Here is a 5813-nt window from a genome sequence, read left to right as displayed (position 1 = left end):
TGTGTGTGTGTGTGTGTGTGTGTGTGTACAGATGCAAAGTGTGATGTACGAGCTGAGCGATCGCAGTGAGGACCTGGAGTGGCAGATGCTGTCTCTATCCGACTTTAAAACAGTTACAGATTTGAATGGCTGTGATAGGAGAAAACTGAGGATGGATCAACAACATTGTAGTTACTCCAAAATACTAACCTAAATGACAGTGAGGAAGTCTGTACAGATTTTTTTTAATATTCCAAAACATGCGTCCTGTTTGCAATAAGGCACTAAAGTAAAACTGCAAAAAATGTGGTAAAGAAATTAACTTTATGTCCTGAATACAAAGCGTTATGTTTTGGGCAAATCCAACACAATACATCACCACTCTTCATATTTTCAAGTATGGTGGTGGCTGCATCATGTTATGGGTATGCTTGTCATTGGCAAGGACTATGGAGTCTTTTATGATACTGTCACGCCCTGACCATAGAGAGCCTTTTATTCTCTATGTTGGTTAGGTCGGGGTGTGACTAGGGTGGGTTATCTAGGTTGTTGTATGTCTATTTTGGCCTGGTATCAGAGGCAGCTGTTTATCGTTGTCTCTGATTGGGGATCATATTTAGGCAGCCATTTGCCCACTGTGTTTTGTGGGATCTTGTTTTGAGTTAGTGCATGTAGCACCTCTTATGTTACGGTTTGTTTCCTTTTGTTTTTGTAAGTTTCACTAAAATATAGATGTGGAACTCAGAGCATGCTGCGCCTTGGTCCGTTTATTCATTAGACGATCGTGACAGATACAAATTAATGGAATAGAGCTAAGCACAGGCAAAATTGTAGAGGAACACCTGGTTCTGTCAGCTTTCCAACAGACACTGGGAGACAGTCAGCAAGACAATTACCTTGAACAAGGCCACTGGAGTTGCTTGAATGTTCCTGAGAGGCCTAGTTACAGTTTTGACTTAAATTGACTTGAAAATGGCTGTCTAGCAATGGTCAACAACCAACTTGACGGAGCTTCAAGATTTTTTAAATAATAATGTTATACAATCCAGATGTGCAAAGCTCTTAGAGACTTACCCAGAAAGACTCACAGCTGCCAAAGGTCATTCTAACATGTATTGATTCAGGAAGTTGAATACTTTAAGTCGTTTTTTATTTTTCGTATTTTTTGTTTTACAAATATTATAATTTCTTCTTCCACCTTAACACTACAGAATATTTTGTGTAGATCGTTGACAAAAAATGACAATTCAATAATTGTAATCCCACTTTGTAACACAAAATAATGTGGAAAAATTCAAACGGTGTGAATACTAAAGCTCTATTCATACAGTATACCAGGTTTCTCTCTGCCTGTCATCTCTATTCATACAGTATACCAGGTTTCTCTCTGCCTGTCATCTCTATTCATACAGTATATCAGGTTTCTCTCTGCCTGTCATCTCTATTCATACAGTATACCAGGTTTCTCTCTGGGAACTCCCCAGGTCCTCTGAACCAGGATCCCTCAGTAGAGCGGAGCAGAGTGAGAGTAGACTGCAGCGCCCCGGGTTCTCTCTCCCTCCTCCTCTCCTCCTTCCATCCCTCCATCCTCACTGTCCCACCCGTGCCCTGAGCCCCACTATCCTGCCAGCCTGGTGAGTGTTTCTCTATCGCTCATTGTCCGTTCTCTACTCCCTCTTCCCACCTCTGCGCTCTCTGCTTCCCCACTCTCTGCTCTCTCTCTCTTCTCTCTTTCTCGCTCTCTCTCGCTCTCTTCTCCTCTCTCTCTCTCTCTCTCCTCTCCTCTCTCTCCTCTCTTCCTCTCTCTCTCCTCTCCTCTCTCTCCTCCTCTTTCATATTTCTTGTTTTTTTTTCTTTCTCTGCCCTCAACCTCTCCTGTTTATCTCTGTTTCCCTCTATCACACAGACACATGCTCGCTCCTCCTCACTCCACTTTGCAATGTGCCTGAGAAAAGTGATGGTGGTCTCCATAGCAACTCCTATATCTGTCTTCACAACAACGTTTGTGTTAAAGGGGGATTTTTCACCAAGGAAAAGGACAGAGGAGCATATGCACACACACACACACACACACCACAGAAGAACCTTGACTGCAATCAGGGCCTCTCACACAAATTGCATGTGAAAATTGTAGATGAGAATGTGTGACTGATTCTGATTGAAATAGAACTAAGAGTACGATATCCTTTCTGTTTATCCTTGTGGTTTAAGAGGCTGCTTGTAGGGCAAAGCTCCTTTTGTTGAAACCTAAAAGAACTGGCAGCCACTCAGGCTAGTAGCCATATTGCGGTATTGTTCTCAGTGTACAGTGCCCTCTCTCCACTGAGCAAACTAATAAACACACTTCTACTGCAATGTCTCTACTTCCTGTTGGGATGGGAACGACCAGTCCAGCCAGCACATACGCACACACACAGGCCACACAGCACACAGCACTCAGTCCTCTCTTTGCTTATCTTAATGACCAAACAGATGTTTCACAAAGTAGCTCAGACCAAACACCTCTCTAGCATATGGTGTTGCTCCCTCTCCCCACGCTCCGTCTGCCTCTCTCCCACGCTCCGTCTGCCCTCTCTCCCGTCCGTCTGGCCTCTCTACACGTGCCGTCTGCCTCTCTCCACGTGCGTCTGCCTCTCTCCCGTGCGTCTGCTATCTCCCCTCCGTCTGTATTTCCACTCTCCGTCCTGCCTCTCTCCACTCTCGCGTCTGCCTCTCTCGCCACGTCGTCTCCTCTCTACCACGTGCCGTCTGCCTCTCTCCCACTCTCCGTCTGTATCCGCTCCACTCTCCGTCTGCCTCTCTCACTCTGCGCTCTTGCCTCTCTCCCACGTCCGTCTGCTCTCTCCACTCTCCGTCTGCCTCTCTCCCACTCTCCGTCTGCCTTTCTCCCACGTGCCCGTCTGCCTCTCTCCCACGTCCGTCTGCTCTCTCCACGTCCGTCTGCCTCTCTCCCACGTGCCCGTCTGCCTCTTCTCCCACGTCGTCTGCCTCTCTCCCACGTCGTCTGCCTCTCTCCCACGTGCCTTGCGCCTCTCTCCACGTCCGTCTGCCTCTCTCCACGTCCGTCTGCCTCTCTCCCACGTGCCGTCTGCCCTCTCTCCGCACGTGCCTCGCTGCCCTCTCTCCCACGTCCGTCTGCCTCTCTCCCACGCTCGTCTGCCTCTCTCCCACGTCCGTCTGCTCTCTCCCACGTGCCGTCTGCCTCTCTCCCACTCCGTCGTCTGCTCTCTCCCACGTCCGCTGCCTCTCTCCACGTCCGTCTGCTCTCTCCACGTCCGTCTGCCTGCTCTCCCACTCTCCGTCTGCCTCTCTCCCACTCTCCGTCTGTATCCCTCCACCTCTCCGTCTGCCTCTCTCCCATCTCGTCTGCCTCTCTCCCACGTCCTCTGCCTCTCTCCCACGTTCCGTCTGCCTCTCTCCCACTCTCCGTCTGCCTCTCTCCCACTCTCCGTCTGCTCTCTCCCACTCTCCGTCTGCTCTTCTCCCTCTCCGTCTGCATCTCTCCCACTCTCCGTCTGCATCTCTACTTCCGTCTGCTCTCTCCCACTCTCGTGTCTGCCTCTCTCCCGTGCGTCTGCCCCCTCTCTCCCCTCCGTCTGCCCTCTCTCCACTGCGTCTGCCTCTCTCCCACTCTTCTCGTCTGCATCTCCTCCCCTTCCGTCTGCCTCTCTCCCACTCTCCGTCTGTCTCTCCACTCTCCGTCTGCCTCTCTCCCACTCTGGTCTGCCTCTCTCCCACTCTCCGTCTGCCTCTCTCCCACCTCCGTCTGCCTCTCTCCCCCACTCTCCGTCTGCCTCTCTCCACTCTCCGTCTGCCTCTCTCCCCTCTCCGTCTGCCTCTCTCCACTCTCGTCCTCCCTCTCTGGCTCTCTGCTCCCGTCTGTCTTTCTCCTCAATTGCCTCAGTCCGGCGTGCCTCTCTGCCTGTCATGACGTTGGCCTTGGGGGTAGGTTTATGACGTCATATACTTCTGTCCGCCCGTTATTTCCCTCTAGGCTGGGTATATGTCTCTAGTTGCGTCGCCCTTTACTTTGTCGTATCCTTTCCATCGGTTGCTCCCCAGTAGCGTTGCTTATCCTCACGATTGACTAGACCTTGCTCATGTGCGGATTGCTGTGCTACGGCGTATAGTTTGCAAATCGTCGGTCTTCGGTTCGCCTCTGACCACATACTCGTTGCAGAGAATCATCGAATGACCCCAGACTCCACTCTAATAGACGAACCCTATCTCGTGGAAATCTCCATCAAGCTTTCGATTCAGCTCGAATACTCGCTAGATACTATCTCTCATTTCCATATAGATTACTGGAAGATTATGTCTCTTACTCACTCGTGTGCAGGAGATGCGTATGGTAGCCTCATGTCTCAGGCTCCGAACGAGAGGATAAATATATTGGGTGTATTCAGAAGAGATGTATAGGGGACTTTGTGCGTATCATACAAGTCGATTGTGGGCACACCAGTGGCCGCTGACAATTGTTCGAAGGAGAAAGAGGGATTATATAATGGAATACTTTTCAGACACACGCCATTGTGGAACGTCACCACCACTATATAAGCCATGTATTGACGAAAATGTAACTATCTGTTCGAGGATGTGAGACGACGGTCCGTGTCAGAATGGTTCAGATAATAACTAGCAGAACGAAGCCAACATCAGCATGAGCTTTGGTTGCGATGGTATGAACTTTGAACTCTTATTCACTATAGAAGTGATACTCCTAGCCGTTGAGTTAGCAACAGCAGCTGCAAACGTAAATTAGGACAGACAGAGTATCCCGTCTACCACACAACGACGTTACTACAAACTTATCCAGTTACTACAACTATCCAACTACCACCAGAGACATTCTTCAAAGACAAAGGACTCGGTTTGACAACAGGCCTTCCATCTACCACCAACCTACTGGAGCGCAGCTCAGAGTAAATATTTATTGCATTTTCCTTTTCAAATTGGCGGTATTTAGAATGCATAAGATATTGTATTTACGATAGCACAGCTCGCCTTTGTTCCTCAGTCTTCCCGCTCTTTCACTCAAACCCAGCCCTTTTCCTTTGTGTAACCAGCTGTCATATCTGTTCTGCGCCGCTAGGGACGTTTTCCTTTATGACGTAATTTGTAATCAAGGTATGTCCATTCTGTGTATATGTAATTCTGTGTGATTAGTTAGGTATTTAGTAATAATATAATTAAACCCAATTTTGTATTGCTGATTCAACTTGTTAGCCAGGGTTTGTGAAGATAACCAAGAATTTACAACTTTCAGATGAGATTGAATAAGGTGACGATTAACATTGACTGCTATTGATGTAAAATATCACCAGGTCTTTAACTTCTCTAGGGTATGTGGGACGGTAGCGTCCCACCTCGTCAACAGCCAGTGAAACTGCAGGGCGCCAAATTCAAAACAACAGAATCCCATCATTTAAATAACTCAAACATACAAGTATTTTACACCATTTTAAAGCTACACTTGTTTGTAAATCCAGCCAAAGTGTCCGATTTCAAAAGGTTTTTATGACGAAAGCACACCAAACGATTATGTTAGATATGAGCCAAGTCACAGAAAAAGACAGCCATTTTTTCCAGCTAAGAGAGCAGTAACAAAAGCAGAATAGAGATAAAATTAATCACTAACCTTTGATAATCTTCATCAGATGAACTCATAGAGTGTTACACAATACATGTATTTTTTGTTCGGTAAAGTTCATATTTATATCCAAAAATCTGAGTTTAGGCAAGACGTACTGTCTCACTTGGCAAAAAGCCTGAGACAATGCAGAGCGCCAAATAAAGATGAATTACTATGAAATTACTATAAAATCAAACTTTCA

At 47.3% G+C, this 5813-nt stretch overlaps 1 pseudogene; it reads left to right on the top strand.

Moving 5' to 3' along the window:
- The window catches only part of LOC112074321 (nuclear pore membrane glycoprotein 210-like), a 53554-nt pseudogene that overhangs the window by 2752 nt on the left and 44989 nt on the right, over window positions 1-5813 (top strand).

Source organism: Salvelinus sp. IW2-2015, unplaced genomic scaffold (assembly GCF_002910315.2).
Source record: "Salvelinus sp. IW2-2015 unplaced genomic scaffold, ASM291031v2 Un_scaffold2579, whole genome shotgun sequence".
Classification (NCBI taxonomy): Eukaryota; Metazoa; Chordata; class Actinopteri; order Salmoniformes; family Salmonidae; genus Salvelinus; species Salvelinus sp. IW2-2015.
Note: the sequence above shows the minus strand (reverse complement) of the source record. Positions and strands in the feature narration are given on the sequence as shown.